The sequence below is a fragment of the Phalangium opilio genome, unplaced genomic scaffold, assembly GCF_054372755.1.
Source record: "Phalangium opilio isolate 3A_F unplaced genomic scaffold, DU_Popi_V2 ptg000352l_1, whole genome shotgun sequence".
Classification (NCBI taxonomy): domain Eukaryota; kingdom Metazoa; phylum Arthropoda; class Arachnida; order Opiliones; family Phalangiidae; genus Phalangium; species Phalangium opilio.
The window spans coordinates 6,544,052-6,563,468 of NW_028324228.1; the positions used below are offsets into that span (position 1 = coordinate 6,544,052).

Consider the following 19,417-nt stretch of genomic DNA (forward strand, 5'->3'; position numbering starts at 1 on the left):
CCACGGAAGCCAAAAAATTAAATGTTCGTCAGTTATTTTTAAAAAACTCTGAATTTTACGTTACATCTAAGACCTCACAACACAGCTCCCGGATGGGCTCGAACCACCAACCTTTCGGTTAACAGCCGACGGCGTTAACCATTGCGCAACGGAAGCCCAAAGATTAAATGTTCGTCAGGTATTGTGGAAAAACTTTGGATTTTTACGTTACCTGTGAGATTTCACAACACCGCTCCCGGGTGGGCTCGAACCACCAACCTTTCGGTTAACAGCCGAACGCGCTAACCATTGCGCCACGGAAGCCAAAAAATTAAATGTTCGTCAGGTATTGTGGAAAAACTTCGACTTTTTACGTCACATCTGAGACCTCACAACACCGCTCCCGGATGGGCTCGAACCACCAACCTTTCGGTTAACAGCCGAACGCGCTAACCATTGCGCCACGGAAGCCCAAAAATTAAATGGTCGTCGGGTATCGTGGAAACACTTTGGCTTTTTACGTTTCATGTGAGAGCTCACAACACCGCTCCCGGGTGGGCTCGAACCACCAACCTTTCGGTTAACAGCCGAACGCGCTAACCATTGCGCCACGGAAGCCCAAAGATTAAATGTTCGTCAGGTATTGTGGAAAAACTTTGGCTTTTTACGTTACATTTGAGACTTCACAACACCGCTCCCGGGTGGGCTCGAACCACCAACCTTTCGGTTAACATCCGAACGCGCTAACCTTCGAGCCAAGGAAGCTCAGAAATGAAATGGACGTCAGGTATCGTGGAAAAGATCTGACTTTTTACGTCACATCTGAGACTTCACAACACCGCTCCCGGATGGGCTCGAACCACAAACCTTTTGAATAACAGCTAAACGCGCTAACCATTGCGCCACGAAAGCCCAAAAATTAAATGTTCGTCAGTTATTTTTAAAAAACTCTGAATTTTACGTTACATCTAAGACCTCACAACACCGCTCCCGAATGGGCTCGAACCACCAACCTTTCGGTTAACACCCGACGGCGTTAACCATTGCGCAACGGAAGCCCAAAGATTAAATGTTCGTCAGGTATTGTGGAAAAACTTTGGATTTTTACGTTACCTGTGAGATTTCACAACACCGCTCCCGGGTGGGCTCGAACCACCAACCTTTCGGTTAACAGCCGACGGCGTTAACCATTGCGCAACGGAAGGCCAAAGATTAAATGTTCGTCAGGTATTGTGGAAAAACTTTGGATTTTTACGTTACCTGTGAGATTTCACAACACCGCTCCCGGGTGGGCTCGAACCACCAACCGTTTGGTTAACATCCGAACGCGCTAACCTTCGAGCCAAGGAAGCTCAGAAATGAAATGGTCGTCAAGTATTGTGGAAAAACTCTGACTTTTTACGTCACATCCGAGACTTTAAAACACCGCTCCCGGATGGGCTCGAACCACCAACCTTTTGGTTAACAGCCGACGGCGTTAACCATTGCGCAACGGAAGCCCAAAGATTAAATGTTCGTCAGGTATTGTGGAAAAACTTTGACTTTTTACGTCACATCTGAGACTTCACAACACCACTCCCGGATGGGCTCGAATCACAAACCTTTTGATTAACAGCTGAACGCTCTAACCATTGCGCCACGAAAGCCCAAAAATTAAATGTTCGTCAGTTATTTTTAAAAAACTCTGAATTTTACGTTACATCTAAGACGTCACAACACCGCTCCCGAATGGGCTCGAACCACCAAACCTTTCGGTTAACAGCCGACGGCGTTAACCATTGCGCAACGGAAGCCCAAAGATTAAATGTTCGTCAGGTATTGTGGAAAAACTTTGGATTTTTACGTTACCTGTGAGATTTCACAACTCCGCTCCCGGGTGGTCTCGAACCACCAACCTATTGGTTAACAGCCGAACGCGCTAGCCAATTGAGCCACGGAAGCCCAAAAACTAAATGGTCGTCAGGTATTGTTGAAAAACTTTGGCTTTTTACGTTACATCTAAGAACTCACAACACCGCTCTTGGGTGGGCTCGAACCACCAACCTTTCGGTTAACAGCCGAACACGCTAACCATTGCGCCACGGAAGCCCAAAAATTAAATGTTCGTCAGGTATTGTGGAAAAACTTTGGATTTTTACGTTACATGTGAGATCTCACAACACCGCTCCCGGGTGGGCTCGAACCACCAACCTTTCGGTTAACAGCCGAACGCGCTAACCATTGCGACACGGAAGCCCAAAGATTAAATGTTCGTCAGGTATTGTGGAAAAACTTTGACTTTTTACGTCACATCTGAGACTTCACAACACCGCTCCCGGATGGGCTCGAACCACAAACCTTTTGATTAACAGCCGAACGCGCTAACCATTGCGCCACGGTAGCCCAAAAATTAAATGTTCGTCAGGTATTGTGGAAAAACTTTGGATTTTTACGTTACATGTGAGATCTCACAACACCGCTCCCGGGTGGGCTCGAACCACCAACCTTTCGGTTAACAGCCGAACGCGCTAACCATTGCGACACGGAAGCCCAAAGATTAAATGTTCGTCAGGTATTGTGGAAAAACTTTGACTTTTTACGTCACATCTGAGACTTCACAACACCGCTCCCGGATGGGCTCGAACCACAAACCTTTTGAATAACAGCTGAACGCTCTAACCATTGCGCCACGGAAGACCAAAAATTAAATGTTCGTCAGTTATTTTTAAAAAACTCTGAATTTTACGTTACATCTAAGACCTCACAACACCGCTCCCGGATGGGCTCGAACCACCAACCTTTCGGTTGACAGCCGACGGCGTTAACCATTGTGCAACGGAAGCCCAAAGATTCACAACACCGCTCCCGGATGGGCTCGAACCACCAACCTTTCGGTTAACAGCCGACGGCGTTAACCATTGTGCAACGGAAGCCCAAAGATTAAATGTTCGTCAGGTATTGTGGAAAAACTTTGACTTTTTACGTCACATCTGAGACTTCACAACACCACTCCCGGATGGGCTCGAATCACAAACCTTTTGATTAACAGCTGAACGCTCTAACCATTGCGCCACGAAAGCCCAAAAATTAAATGTTCGTCAGTTATTTTTAAAAAACTCTGAATTTTACGTTACATCTAAGACGTCACAACACCGCTCCCGAATGGGCTCGAACCACCAAACCTTTCGGTTAACAGCCGACGGCGTTAACCATTGCGCAACGGAAGCCCAAAGATTAAATGTTCGTCAGATATTGTGGAAAAACTTTGGATTTTTACGTTACCTGTGAGATTTCACAACTCCGCTCCCGGGTGGTCTCGAACCACCAACCTATTGGTTAACAGCCGAACGCGCTAGCCAATTGAGCCACGGAAGCCCAAAAACTAAATGGTCGTCAGGTATTGTTGAAAAACTTTGGCTTTTTACGTTACATCTAAGAACTCACAACACCGCTCTTGGGTGGGCTCGAACCACCAACCTTTCGGTTAACAGCCGAACACGCTAACCATTGCGCCACGGAAGCCCAAAAATTAAATGTTCGTCAGGTATTGTGGAAAAACTTTGGATTTTTACGTTACATGTGAGATCTCACAACACCGCTCCCGGGTGGGCTCGAACCACCAACCTTTCGGTTAACAGCCGAACGCGCTAACCATTGCGACACGGAAGCCCAAAGATTAAATGTTCGTCAGGTATTGTGGAAAAACTTTGACTTTTTACGTCACATCTGAGACTTCACAACACCGCTCCCGGATGGGCTCGAACCACAAACCTTTTGATTAACAGCCGAACGCGCTAACCATTGCGCCACGGAAGCCCAAAAATTAAATGTTCGTCAGGTATTGTGGAAAAACTTTGGATTTTTACGTTACATGTGAGATCTCACAACACCGCTCCCGGGTGGGCTCGAACCACCAACCTTTCGGTTAACAGCCGAACGCGCTAACCATTGCGACACGGAAGCCCAAAGATTAAATGTTCGTCAGGTATTGTGGAAAAACTTTGGATTTTTACGTTACATGTGAGATCTCACAACACCGCTCCCGGGTGGGCTCGAACCACCAACCTTTCGGTTAACAGCCGAACGCGCTAACCATTGCGACACGGAAGCCCAAAGATTAAATGTTCGTCAGGTATTGTGGAAAAACTTTGACTTTTTACGTCACATCTGAGACTTCACAACACCGCTCCCGGATGGGCTCGAACCACAAACCTTTTGAATAACAGCTGAACGCTCTAACCATTGCGCCACGGAAGACCAAAAATTAAATGTTCGTCAGTTATTTTTAAAAAACTCTGAATTTTACGTTACATCTAAGACCTCACAACACCGCTCCCGGATGGGCTCGAACCACCAACCTTTCGGTTGACAGCCGACGGCGTTAACCATTGTGCAACGGAAGCCCAAAGATTCACAACACCGCTCCCGGATGGGCTCGAACCACCAACCTTTCGGTTAACAGCCGACGGCGTTAACCATTGTGCAACGGAAGCCTAAAGATTAAATGTTCGTCAGGTATTGTGGAAAAACTTTGACTTTTTACGTCACATCTGAGACTTCACAACACCACTCCCGGATGGGCTCGAATCACAAACCTTTTGATTAACAGCTGAACGCTCTAACCATTGCGCCACGAAAGCCCAAAAATTAAATGTTCGTCAGTTATTTTTAAAAAACTCTGAATTTTACGTTACATCTAAGACGTCACAACACCGCTCCCGAATGGGCTCGAACCACCAAACCTTTCGGTTAACAGCCGACGGCGTTAACCATTGCGCAACGGAAGCCCAAAGATTAAATGTTCGTCAGGTATTGTGGAAAAACTTTGGATTTTTACGTTACCTGTGAGATTTCACAACTCCGCTCCCGGGTGGTCTCGAACCACCAACCTATTGGTTAACAGCCGAACGCGCTAGCCAATTGAGCCACGGAAGCCCAAAAACTAAATGGTCGTCAGGTATTGTTGAAAAACTTTGGCTTTTTACGTTACATCTAAGAACTCACAACACCGCTCTTGGGTGGGCTCGAACCACCAACCTTTCGGTTAACAGCCGAACACGCTAACCATTGCGCCACGGAAGCCCAAAAATTAAATGTTCGTCAGGTATTGTGGAAAAACTTTGGATTTTTACGTTACATGTGAGATCTCACAACACCGCTCCCGGGTGGGCTCGAACCACCAACCTTTCGGTTAACAGCCGAACGCGCTAACCATTGCGACACGGAAGCCCAAAGATTAAATGTTCGTCAGGTATTGTGGAAAAACTTTGACTTTTTACGTCACATCTGAGACTTCACAACACCGCTCCCGGATGGGCTCGAACCACAAACCTTTTGATTAACAGCCGAACGCGCTAACCATTGCGCCACGGAAGCCCAAAAATTAAATGTTCGTCAGGTATTGTGGAAAAACTTTGGATTTTTACGTTACATGTGAGATCTCACAACACCGCTCCCGGGTGGGCTCGAACCACCAACCTTTCGGTTAACAGCCGAACGCGCTAACCATTGCGACACGGAAGCCCAAAGATTAAATGTTCGTCAGGTATTGTGGAAAAACTTTGACTTTTTACGTCACATCTGAGACTTCACAACACCGCTCCCGGATGGGCTCGAACCACAAACCTTTTGAATAACAGCTGAACGCTCTAACCATTGCGCCACGGAAGACCAAAAATTAAATGTTCGTCAGTTATTTTTAAAAAACTCTGAATTTTACGTTACATCTAAGACCTCACAACACCGCTCCCGGATGGGCTCGAACCACCAACCTTTCGGTTGACAGCCGACGGCGTTAACCATTGTGCAACGGAAGCCCAAAGATTCACAACACCGCTCCCGGATGGGCTCGAACCACCAACCTTTCGGTTAACAGCCGACGGCGTTAACCATTGTGCAACGGAAGCCCAAAGATTAAATGTTCGTCAGGTATTGTGGAAAAACTTTGACTTTTTACGTCACATCTGAGACTTCACAACACCGCTCTCGGATGGGCTCGAACCACAAACCTTTTCAATAACAGCTGAACGCTCTAACCATTGCGCCACGGAAGCCCAAAAATTAAATGTTCGTCAGTTATTTTTAAAAAACTCTGAATTTTACGTTACATCTAAGACCTCACAACACCGCTCCCGGATGGGCTCGAACCACCAACCTTTCGGTAACAGCCGACGGCGTTAACCATTGCGCAACGGAAGCCCAACGATTAAATGTTCGTCAGGTATTGTGGAAAAACTTTGGATTTTTACGTTACATGTGAGATTTCACAACACCGCTCTTGGGTGGGCTCGAAGCACCAACCTTTCGGTTAACAGCCGAACGCGCTAACCATTGCGCCACGGAAGCCCAAAAATTAAATGTTCGTCAGGTATTGTGGAAAAACTTTGGATTTTTACGTTACATGTGAGATCTCACAACACCGCTCCCGGGTGGGCTCGAACCACCAACCTTTCGGTTAACAGCCGAACACGCTAACCATTGCGACACCGAAGCCCAAAGATTAAATGTTCGTCAGGTATTGTGGAAAAACTTTGACTTTTTACGTCACATCTGAGACTTCACAACACCGCTCCCGGATGGGCTCGAACCACAAACCTTTTGAATAACAGCTGAACGCTCTAACCATTGCGCCACGGAAGACCAAAAATTAAATGTCCGTCAGTTATTTTTAAAAAACTCTGAATTATACGTTACATCTAAGACCTCACAACACCGCTCCCGGATGGGCTCGAACCACCAACCTTTCGGTTGACAGCCGACGGCGTTAACCATTGTGCAACGCAAGCCCAAAGATTAAATGTTCGTCAGGTATGGTGGAAAAGCTTTGACTTTTTACGTCACATCTGAGACTTCACAACACCGCTCCCGGATGGGCTCGAACCACAAACCTTTTCAATAACAGCTGAACGCTCTAACCATTGCGCCACGGAAGCCCAAAAAAAAATGTTCGTCAGTTATTTTTAAAAAACTCTGAATTTTACGTTACATCTAAGACCTCACAACACCGCTCCCGGATGGGCTCGAACCACCAACCTTTCGGTTAACAGCCGACGGCGTTAACCATTGTGCAACGGAAGCCCAAAGATTAAATGTTCGTCAGGTATTGTGGAAAAACTTTGGATTTTTACGTTACCTGTGAGATTTCACAACACCGCTCCCGGGTGGGCTCGAACCACCAACCTTTCGGTTAACAGCCGACGGCGTTAACCATTGCGCAACGGAAGCCCAAAGATTAAATGTTCGTCAGGTATTGTGGAAAAACTTTGGATTTTTACGTTACCTGTGAGATTTCACAACACCGCTCCCGGGTGGGCTCGAACCACCAACCTTTTGGTTAACATCCGAACACGCTGACCATGGAGCCAAGGAAGCTCAGAAATGAAATGGTCGTCAGGTATTGTGGAAAAACTTTGACTTTTTACGTCACATCTGAGACTTCACAACACCGCTCCCGGATGGGCTCGAACCACAAACCTTTTCAATAACAGCTGAACGCTCTAACCATTGCGCCACGGAAGCCCAAAAAAAATGTTCGTCAGTTATTTTTAAAAAACTCTGAATTTTACGTTACATCTAAGACCTCACAACACCGCTCCCGGATGGGCTCGAACCACCAACCTTTCGGTAACAGCCGACGGCGTTAACCATTGCGCAACGGAAGCCCAACGATTAAATGTTCGTCAGGTATTGTGGAAAAACTTTGGATTTTTACGTTACCTGTGAGATTTCACAACACCGCTCCCGGGTGGGCTCGAACCACCAACCTTTCGGTTAACAGCCGAACACGCTAACCATTGCGACACCGAAGCCCAAAGATTAAATGTTCGTCAGGTATTGTGGAAAAACTTTGACTTTTTACGTCACATCTGAGACTTCACAACACCGCTCCCGGATGGGCTCGAACCACAAACCTTTTGAATAACAGCTGAACGCTCTAACCATTGCGCCACGGAAGACCAAAAATTAAATGTCCGTCAGTTATTTTTAAAAAACTCTGAATTTTACGTTACATCTAAGACCTCACAACACAGCTCCCGGATGGGCTCGAACCACCAACCTTTCGGTTGACAGCCGACGGCGTTAACCATTGTGCAACGCAAGCCCAAAGATTAAATGTTCGTCAGGTATGGTGGAAAAGCTTTGACTTTTTACGTCACATCTGAGACTTCACAACACCGCTCCCGGATGGGCTCGAACCACAAACCTTTTGAATAACAGCTGAACGCTCTAACCATTGCGCCACGGAAGACCAAAAATTAAATGTTCGTCAGTTATTTTTAAAAAACTCTGAATTTTACGTTACATCTAAGACCTCACAACACCGCTCCCGGATGGGCTCGAACCACCAACCTTTCGGTTAACAGCCGACGGCGTTAACCATTGTGCAACGGAAGCCCAAAGATTAAATGTTCGTCAGGTATTGTGGAAAAACTTTGGATTTTTACGTTACCTGTGAGATTTCACAACACCGCTCCCGGGTGGGCTCGAACCACCAACCTTTTGGTTAACATCCGAACACGCTAACCATGGAGCCAAGGAAGCTCAGAAATGAAATGGTCGTCAGGTATTGTGGAAAAACCTTGACTTTTTACGTCACATCTGAGACTTCACAACACCGCTCCCGGATGGGCTCGAACCACAATCCTTTTCAATAACAGCTGAACGCTCTAACCATTGCGCCACGGAAGCCCAAAAATTAAATGTTCGTCAGTTATTTTTAAAAAACTCTGAATTTTACGTTACATCTAAGACCTCACAACACCGCTCCCGGATGGGCTCGAACCACCAACCTTTCGGTTAACAGCCGACGGCGTTAACCATTGTGCAACGGAAGCCCAAAGATTAAATGTTCGTCAGGTATTGTGGAAAAACTTTGGATTTTTACGTTACCTGTGAGATTTCACAACACCGCTCCCGGGTGGGCTCGAACCACCAACCTTTCGGTTAACAGCCGACGGCGTTAACCATTGCGCAACGGAAGCCCAAAGATTAAATGTTCGTCAGGTATTGTGGAAAAACTTTGGATTTTTACGTTACCTGTGAGATTTCACAACACCGCTCCCGGGTGGGCTCGAACCACCAACCTTTTGGTTAACATCCGAACACGCTGACCATGGAGCCAAGGAAGCTCAGAAATGAAATGGTCGTCAGGTATTGTGGAAAAACTTTGACTTTTTACGTCACATCTGAGACTTCACAACACCGCTCCCGGATGGGCTCGAACCACAAACCTTTTCAATAACAGCTGAACGCTCTAACCATTGCGCCACGGAAGCCCAAAAAAAATGTTCGTCAGTTATTTTTAAAAAACTCTGAATTTTACGTTACATCTAAGACCTCACAACACCGCTCCCGGATGGGCTCGAACCACCAACCTTTCGGTAACAGCCGACGGCGTTAACCATTGCGCAACGGAAGCCCAACGATTAAATGTTCGTCAGGTATTGTGGAAAAACTTTGGATTTTTACGTTACCTGTGAGATTTCACAACACCGCTCCCGGGTGGGCTCGAACCACCAACCTTTCGGTTAACAGCCGAACACGCTAACCATTGCGACACCGAAGCCCAAAGATTAAATGTTCGTCAGGTATTGTGGAAAAACTTTGACTTTTTACGTCACATCTGAGACTTCACAACACCGCTCCCGGATGGGCTCGAACCACAAACCTTTTGAATAACAGCTGAACGCTCTAACCATTGCGCCACGGAAGACCAAAAATTAAATGTCCGTCAGTTATTTTTAAAAAACTCTGAATTTTACGTTACATCTAAGACCTCACAACACCGCTCCCGGATGGGCTCGAACCACCAACCTTTCGGTTGACAGCCGACGGCGTTAACCATTGTGCAACGCAAGCCCAAAGATTAAATGTTCGTCAGGTATGGTGGAAAAGCTTTGACTTTTTACGTCAAATCTGAGACTTCACAACACCGCTCCCGGATGGGCTCGAACCACAAACCTTTTGAATAACAGCTGAACGCTCTAACCATTGCGCCACGGAAGACCAAAAATTAAATGTTCGTCAGTTATTTTTAAAAAACTCTGAATTTTACGTTACATCTAAGACCTCACAACACCGCTCCCGGATGGGCTCGAACCACCAACCTTTCGGTTAACAGCCGACGGCGTTAACCATTGTGCAACGGAAGCCCAAAGATTAAATGTTCGTCAGGTATTGTGGAAAAACTTTGGATTTTTACGTTACCTGTGAGATTTCACAACACCGCTCCCGGGTGGGCTCGAACCACCAACCTTTTGGTTAACATCCGAACACGCTAACCATGGAGCCAAGGAAGCTCAGAAATGAAATGGTCGTCAGGTATTGTGGAAAAACCTTGACTTTTTACGTCACATCTGAGACTTCACAACACCGCTCCCGGATGGGCTCGAACCACAATCCTTTTCAATAACAGCTGAACGCTCTAACCATTGCGCCACGGAAGCCCAAAAATTAAATGTTCGTCAGTTATTTTTAAAAAACTCTGAATTTTACGTTACATCTAAGACCTCACAACACCGCTCCCGGATGGGCTCGAACCACCAACCTTTCGGTTAACAGCCGACGGCGTTAACCATTGTGCAACGGAAGCCCAAAGATTAAATGTTCGTCAGGTATTGTGGAAAAACTTTGGATTTTTACGTTACCTGTGAGATTTCACAACACCGCTCCCGGGTGGGCTCGAACCACCAACCTTTCGGTTAACAGCCGACGGCGTTAACCATTGCGCAACGGAAGCCCAAAGATTAAATGTTCGTCAGGTATTGTGGAAAAACTTTGGATTTTTACGTTACCTGTGAGATTTCACAACACCGCTCCCGGGTGGGCTCGAACCACCAACCTTTTGGTTAACATCCGAACACGCTGACCATGGAGCCAAGGAAGCTCAGAAATGAAATGGTCGTCAGGTATTGTGGAAAAACTTTGACTTTTTACGTCACATCTGAGACTTCACAACACCGCTCCCGGATGGGCTCGAACCACAAACCTTTTCAATAACAGCTGAACGCTCTAACCATTGCGCCACGGAAGCCCAAAAAAAATGTTCGTCAGTTATTTTTAAAAAACTCTGAATTTTACGTTACATCTAAGACCTCACAACACCGCTCCCGGATGGGCTCGAACCACCAACCTTTCGGTAACAGCCGACGGCGTTAACCATTGCGCAACGGAAGCCCAACGATTAAATGTTCGTCAGGTATTGTGGAAAAACTTTGGATTTTTACGTTACCTGTGAGATTTCACAACACCGCTCCCGGGTGGGCTCGAACCACCAACCTTTCGGTTAACAGCCGAACACGCTAACCATTGCGACACCGAAGCCCAAAGATTAAATGTTCGTCAGGTATTGTGGAAAAACTTTGACTTTTTACGTCACATCTGAGACTTCACAACACCGCTCCCGGATGGGCTCGAACCACAAACCTTTTGAATAACAGCTGAACGCTCTAACCATTGCGCCACGGAAGACCAAAAATTAAATGTCCGTCAGTTATTTTTAAAAAACTCTGAATTTTACGTTACATCTAAGACCTCACAACACCGCTCCCGGATGGGCTCGAACCACCAACCTTTCGGTTGACAGCCGACGGCGTTAACCATTGTGCAACGCAAGCCCAAAGATTAAATGTTCGTCAGGTATGGTGGAAAAGCTTTGACTTTTTACGTCACATCTGAGACTTCACAACACCGCTCCCGGATGGGCTCGAACCACAAACCTTTTGAATAACAGCTGAACGCTCTAACCATTGCGCCACGGAAGCCCAAAAATTAAATGTTCGTCAGTTATTTTTAAAAAACTCTGAATTTTACGTTACATCTAAGACCTCACAACACCGCTCCCGGATGGGCTCGAACCACCAACCTTTCGGTTAACAGCCGACGGCGTTAACCATTGCGCAACGGAAGCCCAAAGATTAAATGTTCGTCAGGTATTGTGGAAAATCTTTGGATTTTTACGTTACATGTGACATCTCACAACACCGCTCCCGGGTGGGCTCGAACCACCAACCTTTCGGTTAACAGCCGAACGCGCTAACCATTGCGCCACAGAAGCCCAAAGATTAAATGTTCGTCAGGTATTTTTAAAAAACGCTGAATTTTACGTTACATCTAAGACCTCACAACACCGCTCCCGGATGGGCTCGAACCACCAACCTTTCGGTTAACAGCCGAACGCGCTAACCATTGTGCCACGGAAGCCCAAAAATTAAATGTTCGTCAGTTATTTTTAAAAAACTCTGAATTTTACGTTACATCTAAGACCTAACAACACCGCTCCCGGATGGGCTCGAACCACCAACCTTTCAGTTAACAGCCGACGACGTTAACCATTGCGCAACGGAAGCCCAAAGATTAAATGTTCGTCAGGTATTGTGGAAAAACTTTGGATTTTTACGTTACATGTGAGATTTCACAACACCGCTCCTGGGTGGGCTCGAACCACCAACCTTTCGGTTAACAGCCGAACGCGCTAACCATTGCGCCACGGAAGCTCAAAAATTTAATGGTCGTCAGGTATTGTGGAAAAACTTTGACTTTTCACGTCACATCTGAGACCTCACAACACCGCTCCCGGATGGGCTCGAACCACCAACCTTTAGGTTAACAGCCGAACGCGCTAACCATTGCGCCACGTAAGCTCAAAAATTAAATGTTCGTCAGGTATTGTGGAAAAACTTTGGCATTTGACATTACGTTTGAGATCTCACAACACCGCTCCCGGGTGGGCTCGAACCACCAACCTTTCGGTTAACAGCCGAACGCGCTAACCATTGCGCCACGGAAGCTCAAAAATTAAACGGTCGTCAGGTATTGTGGAAAAACGTTGGCTTTTTACGTTACATTTGAGACTTCACAACACGGCAGCCGGGTGGGCTCGAACCACCAACCTTTTGGTTAACATCCGAACGCGCTAACCTTCGAGCCAAGGAAGCTCAGAAATGAAATGGTCGTCAGGTATTGTGGAAAAACTCTGACTTTTTACGTCACATCCGAGACTTCAAAACACCGCTCCCGGATGGGCTCGAACCACAAACCTTTTGAAAAACAGCTGAACGCGCTAACCATTGCGCCACGGAAGCCCAAAAATTAAATGTTCGTCAGATATTTTTAAAAAACTTTGGATTTTTACGTTACATGTGAGATCTCACAACACCGCTCCCGGGTGGGCTCGAACCACCAACCTTTCGGTTAACAGCCGAACGCGCTAACCATTGCGCCACATAAGCCCAAAGATTAAAGGTTCGTCAGGTATTTTTAAAAAACTCTGAATTTTACGTTACATCTAAGACCTCACAACACCGCTCCCGGATGGGCTCGAACCACCAACCTTTCGGTTAACAGCCGAACGCGCTAACCATTGTGCCACGGAAGCCCAAAAATTAAATGTTCTTCAGTTATTTTTAAAAAACTCTGAATTTTACGTTACATCTAAGACCTCACAACACCGCTCCCGGATGGGCTCGAAACACCAACCTTTAGGTTAACAGCCGAACGCGCTAACCATTGTGCCACGGAAGCCCAAAAATTAAATGTTCTTCAGTTATTTTTAAAAAACTTTGGATTTTTACGTTACATGTGAGATCTCACAACACCGCTCCCGGGTGGGCTCGAACCACCAACCTTTCGGTTAACAGCCGAACGCGCTAACCATTGCGCCACATAAGCCCAAAGATTAAAGGTTCTTCAGTTATTTTTAAAAAACTCTGAATTTTACGTTACATCTAAGACCTCACAACACCGCTCCCGGATGGGCTCGAAACACCAACCTTTAGGTTAACAGCCGAACGCGCTAACCATTGTGCCACGGAAGCCCAAAAATTAAATGTTCTTCAGTTATTTTTAAAAAACTCTGAATTTTAAGTTACATCTAAGACCTCACAACACCGCTCCCGGATGGGCTCAAACCACCAACCTTTCGGTTAACAGCCGACGGCGTTAACCATTGCGCAACGGAAGCCCAAAGATTAAATGTTCGTCAGGTATTGTGGAAAATCTTTGGATTTTTACGTTACATGTGACATCTCACAACACCGCTCCCGGGTGGGCTCGAACCACCAACCTTTCGGTTAACAGCCGAACGCGCTAACCATTGCGCCACAGAAGCCCAAAGATTAAATGTTCGTCAGGTATTTTTAAAAAACTCTGAATTTTACGTTACATCTAAGACCTCACAACACCGCTCCCGGATGGGCTCGAACCACCAACCTTTCGGTTAACAGCCGAACGCGCTAACCATTGTGCCACGGAAGCCCAAAAATTAAATGTTCGTCAGTTATTTTTAAAAAACTCTGAATTTTACGTTACATCTAAGACCTCACAACACCGCTCCCGGATGGGCTCGAAACACCAACCTTTCAGTTAACAGCCGACGACGTTAACCATTGCGCAACGGAAGCCCAAAGATTAAATGTTCGTCAGGTATTGTGGAAAAACTTTGGATTTTTACGTTACATGTGAGATTTCACAACACCGCTCCTGGGTGGGCTCGAACCACCAACCTTTCGGTTAACAGCCGAACGCGCTAACCATTGCGCCACGGAAGCTCAAAAATTTAATGGTCGTCAGGTATTGTGGAAAAACTTTGACTTTTCACGTCACATCTGAGACCTCACAACACCGCTCCCGGATGGGCTCGAACCACCAACCTTTCGGTTAACAGCCGAACGCGCTAACCATTGCGCCACGTAAGCTCAAAAATTAAATGTTCGTCAGGTATTGTGGAAAAACTTTGGCATTTGACATTACGTTTGAGATCTCACAACACCGCTCCCGGGTGGGCTCGTACCACCAACCTTTCGGTTAACAGCCGAACGCGCTAACCATTGCGCCACGGAAGCTCAAAAATTAAACGGTCGTCAGGTATTGTGGAAAAACTTTGGCTTTTTACGTTACATTTGAGACTTCACAACACGGCAGCCGGGTGGGCTCGAACCACCAACCTTTTGGTTAACATCCGAACGCGCTAACCTTCGAGCCAAGGAAGCTCAGAAATGAAATGGTCGTCAGGTATTGTGGAAAAACTCTGACTTTTTACGTCACATCCGAGACTTCAAAACACCGCTCCCGGATGGGCTCGAACCACAAACCTTTTGAATAACAGCTGAACGCGCTAACCATTGCGCCACGGAAGCCCAAAAATTAAATGTTCGTCAGATATTTTTAAAAAACTTTGGATTTTTACGTTACATGTGAGATCTCACAACACCGCTCCCGGGTGGGCTCGAACCACCAACCTTTCGGTTAACAGCCGAACGCGCCCACCATTGCGCCACAGAAGCCCAAAGATTAAAGGTTCGTCAGGTATTTTTAAAAAACTCTGAATTTTACGTTACATCTAAGACCTCACAACACCGCTCCCGGATGGGCTCGATCCACCAACCTTTCGGTTAACAGCCGAACGCGCTAACCATTGTGCCACGGAAGCCCAAAAATTAAATGTTCTTCAGTTATTTTTAAAAAACTCTGAATTTTACGTTACATCTAAGACCTCACAACACCGCTCCCGGATGGGCTCAAACCACCAACCTTTCAGTTAACAGCCGACGGCGTTAACCATTGCGCAACGGAAGCCCAAAGATTAAATGTTCTTCAGGTATTGTGGAAAAACTTTGGATTTTTACGTTACATGTGAGATTTCACAACACCGCTCCCGGATGGGCTCGAACCACCAACCTTTCGGTTAACAGCCGAACGCGCTAACCATTGCGCCACGTAAGCTCAAAAATTAAATGGTCGTCAGGTATTGTGGAAAAACTTTGACTTTTTACGTCACATCCGAGACCTCACAACACCGCTCACGGATGGGCTCGAACCACCAACCTTTCGGTTAACAGCCGAACGCGCTAACCATTGCGCCACGGAAGCTCAAAAATTAAACGGTCGTCAGGTATTGTGGAAAAACTTTGGCTTTTTACGTCACATCCGAGACTTCAAAACACCGCTCCCGGATGGGCTCGAACCACAAAACTTTTGAATAACAGCTGAACGCGCAAACCATTGCGCCACGGAAGCCCAAAAATTAAATGTTCGTCAGATATTTTTAAAAAACTCTGAATTTTAAGTTACATCTAAGACCTCACAACACCGCTCCCGGATGGGCTCGAACCACCAACCTTTCGGTTAACAGCCGACGGCGTTAACCATTGCGCAACGGAAGCCCAAAGATTAAATGTTCGTCAGGTATTGTGGAAAAACTTTGGATTTTTACGTTACATGTGAGATTTCACAACACCGCTCCCGGGTGGGCTCGAACCACCAACCTTTCGGTTAACAGCCGAACGCGCTAACCATTGCGCCACGGAAGCTCAAAAATTAAACGGTCGTCAGGTATTGTGGAAAAACTTTGGCTTTTTACGTTACATTTGAGACTTCACAACACGGCAGCCGGGTGGGCTCGAACCACCAACCTTTTGGTTAACATCCGAACGCGCTAACCTTCGAGCCAAGGAAGCTCAGAAATGAAATGGTCGTCAGGTATTGTGGAAAAACTCTGACTTTTTACGTCACATCCGAGACTTCAAAACACCGCTCCCGGATGGGCTCGAACCACAAACCTTTTGAATAACAGCTGAACGCGCTAACCATTGCGCCACGGAAGCCCAAAAATTAAATGTTCGTCAGATATTTTTAAAAAACTTTTGATTTTTACGTTACATGTGAGATCTCACAACACCGCTCCCGGATGGGCTCGAACCACCAACCTTTCGGTTAACAGCCGAACGCGCTAACCATTGTGCCACGGAAGCCCAAAAATTAAATGTTCTTCAGTTATTTTTAAAAAACTCTGAATTTTACGTTACATCTAAGACCTCACAACACCGCTCCCGGATGGGCTCAAACCACCAACCTTTCAGTTAACAGCCGACGGCGTTAACCATTGCGCAACGGAAGCCCAAAGATTAAATGTTCGTCAGGTATTGTGGAAAAACTTTGGATTTTTACGTTACATGTGAGATTTCACAACACCGCTCCCGGGTGGGCTCGAACCACCAACCTTTCGGTTAACAGCCGAACGCGGTAACCATTGCGCCACGGAAGCTCAAAAATTAAACGGTCGTCAGGTATTGTGGAAAAACTTTGGCTTTTTACGTTACATTTGAGACTTCACAACACGGCAGCCGGGTGGGCTCGAACCACCAACCTTTTGGTTAACATCCGAACGCGCTAACCTTCGAGCCAAGGAAGCTCAGAAATGAAATGGTCGTCAGGTATTGTGGAAAAACTCTGACTTTTTACGTCACATCCGCGACTTCAAAACACCGCTCCCGCATGGGCTCGAACCACAAACCTTTTGAATAACAGCCGAACGCGCTAACCATTGCGCCACAGAAGCCCAAAAATTAAATGTTCGTCAGATATTTTTAAAAAACTCTGAATTTTACGTTACATCTAAGACCTCACAACACCGCTCCCGGATGGGCTCGAACCACCAACCTTTCGGTTAACAGCCGACGGCGTTAACCATGGCGCAACGGAAGCCCAAAGATTAAATGTTCGTCAGGTATTGTGGAAAAACTTTGGATTTTTATGTTACATGTGAGATCTCACAACACCGCTCCCGGGTGGGCTCGAACCACCAACCTTTCGGTTAACAGCTGAACGCGCTAACCATTGCGCCACGGAAGCCCAAAGATTAAATGTTCGTCAGGTATTGTGGAAAAACTTTGACTTTTTACGTCACATCTGAGGCTTCACAACACCGCTCCCGGATGGGCTCGAACCACAAACCTTTTGAATAACAGCTGAACGCTCTAACCATTGCGCCACGGAAGACCAAAAATTAAATGTTCGTCAGTTATTTTTAAAAAACTCTGAATTTTACGTTACATCTAAGACCTCACAACACCGTTCCCGGATGGGCTCGAACCACCAACCTTTCGGTTAACAGCCGAACGCGGTAACCATTGCGCCACGGAAGCTCAAAAATTAAACGGTCGTCAGGTATTGTGGAAAAACTTTGGCTTTTTACGTTACATTTGAGACTTCACAACACGGCAGCCGGGTGGGCTCGAACCACCAACCTTTTGGTTAACATCCGAACGCGCTAACCTTCGAGCCAAGCAAGCTCAGAAATGAAATGGTCGTCAGGTATTGTGGAAAAACTCTGACTTTTTACGTCACATCCGAGACTTCAAAACACCGCTCCCGGATGGGCTCGAACCACAAACCTTTTGAATAACAGCTGAACGCGCTAACCATTGCGCCACGGAAGCCCAAAAATTAAATGTTCGTCAGATATTTTTAAAAAACTCTGAATTTTACGTTACATCTAAGACCTCACAACACCGCTCCCGGATGGGCTCGAACCACCAACCTTTCGGTTAACAGCCGACGGCGTTAACCATTGTGCAACGGAAGCCCAAAGATTAAATGTTTGTCAGGTATAGTGGAAAAGCTTTGACTTTTTACGTCACATCTGAGACTTCACAACACCGCTCCCGGATGGGCTCGAACCACAAACCTTTTGAATAACAGCTGAACGCTCTAACCATTGCGCCACGGAAGCCCAAAAATTAAATGTTCGTCAGTTATTTTTAAAAAACTCTGAATTTTACGTTACATCTAAGACCTCACAACACCGCTCCCGGATGGGCTCGAACCACCAACCTTTTGGTTAACAGCCGACGGCGTTACCCATTGCGCAACGGAAGCCCAAAGATTAAATGTTCGTCAGGTATTGTGGAAAAACTTTGGCTTTTTACGTTACATGTGAGAGCTCACAACACCGCTCCCGGGTGGGCTCGAACCACCAACTTTCGGTTAACAGCTGAACGCTCTAACCATTGCGCCACGGAAACCCAAAAATTAAATGTTCGTCAGTTATTTTTAAAAAACTCTGAATTTTACGTCACATCTAAGACCTCACAACACCGCTCCCGGATGGGCTCGAACCACCAACCTTTCGGTTAACAGCCGACGGCGTTAATCATTGCGCAACGGAAGCCCAAAGATTAAATGTTCGTCAGGTATTGTGGAAAAACTTTGACTTTTTACGTCACATCTGAGACCTCACAACACCGCTCACGGATGGGCTCGAACCACCAACCTTTCGGTTAACAGCCGAACGCGCTAACCATTGCGCCACGGAAGCTCAGAAATTAAATGGTCGTCAGGTATGTGGAAAAACTTTGACTTTTTACGTCACATCTGAGACCTCATAACACCGCTCACGGATGGGCTCGAACCACCAACCTTTCGGTTAACAGCCGAACGCGCTAGCCATTGCGCCACAGAAGCCCAAAGATAAAATGTTCGTCAGGTATTTTTAAAATACTCTGAATTTTACGTTACATCTAAGACCTCACAACACCGCTCCCGGATGGGCTCGAACCACCAACCTTTCGGTTAACAGCCGACGGCGTTAACCATTGCGCAACGGAAGCTCAAAAATTAAACGGTCGTCAGGTATTGTGGAAAAACTTTGGCTTTTTACGTTACATTTGAGAGCTCACAACAC

At 46.3% G+C, this 19,417-nt stretch overlaps 4 non-coding genes across 4 annotated transcripts; all 4 read right to left on the bottom strand.

The window, feature by feature from the left end:
- Positions 1 to 230: 230 nt before the first annotated feature.
- Positions 231 to 303, bottom strand: TRNAN-GUU (transfer RNA asparagine (anticodon GUU)). Its single transcript has one exon. It is a non-coding gene; the product is annotated as a tRNA-Asn (tRNA).
- A 221-nt stretch (positions 304 to 524) lies between these two features.
- On the bottom strand, positions 525 to 597 carry TRNAN-GUU (transfer RNA asparagine (anticodon GUU)). The gene has a single exon. It is a non-coding gene; the product is annotated as a tRNA-Asn (tRNA).
- Positions 598 to 12,673: 12,076 nt separating this feature from the next.
- On the bottom strand, positions 12,674 to 12,746 carry TRNAN-GUU (transfer RNA asparagine (anticodon GUU)). Its single transcript has one exon. It is a non-coding gene; the product is annotated as a tRNA-Asn (tRNA).
- A 3,446-nt stretch (positions 12,747 to 16,192) lies between these two features.
- TRNAN-GUU (transfer RNA asparagine (anticodon GUU)) lies at positions 16,193 to 16,265 on the bottom strand. The gene has a single exon. It is a non-coding gene; the product is annotated as a tRNA-Asn (tRNA).
- Positions 16,266 to 19,417: the final 3,152 nt, after the last annotated feature.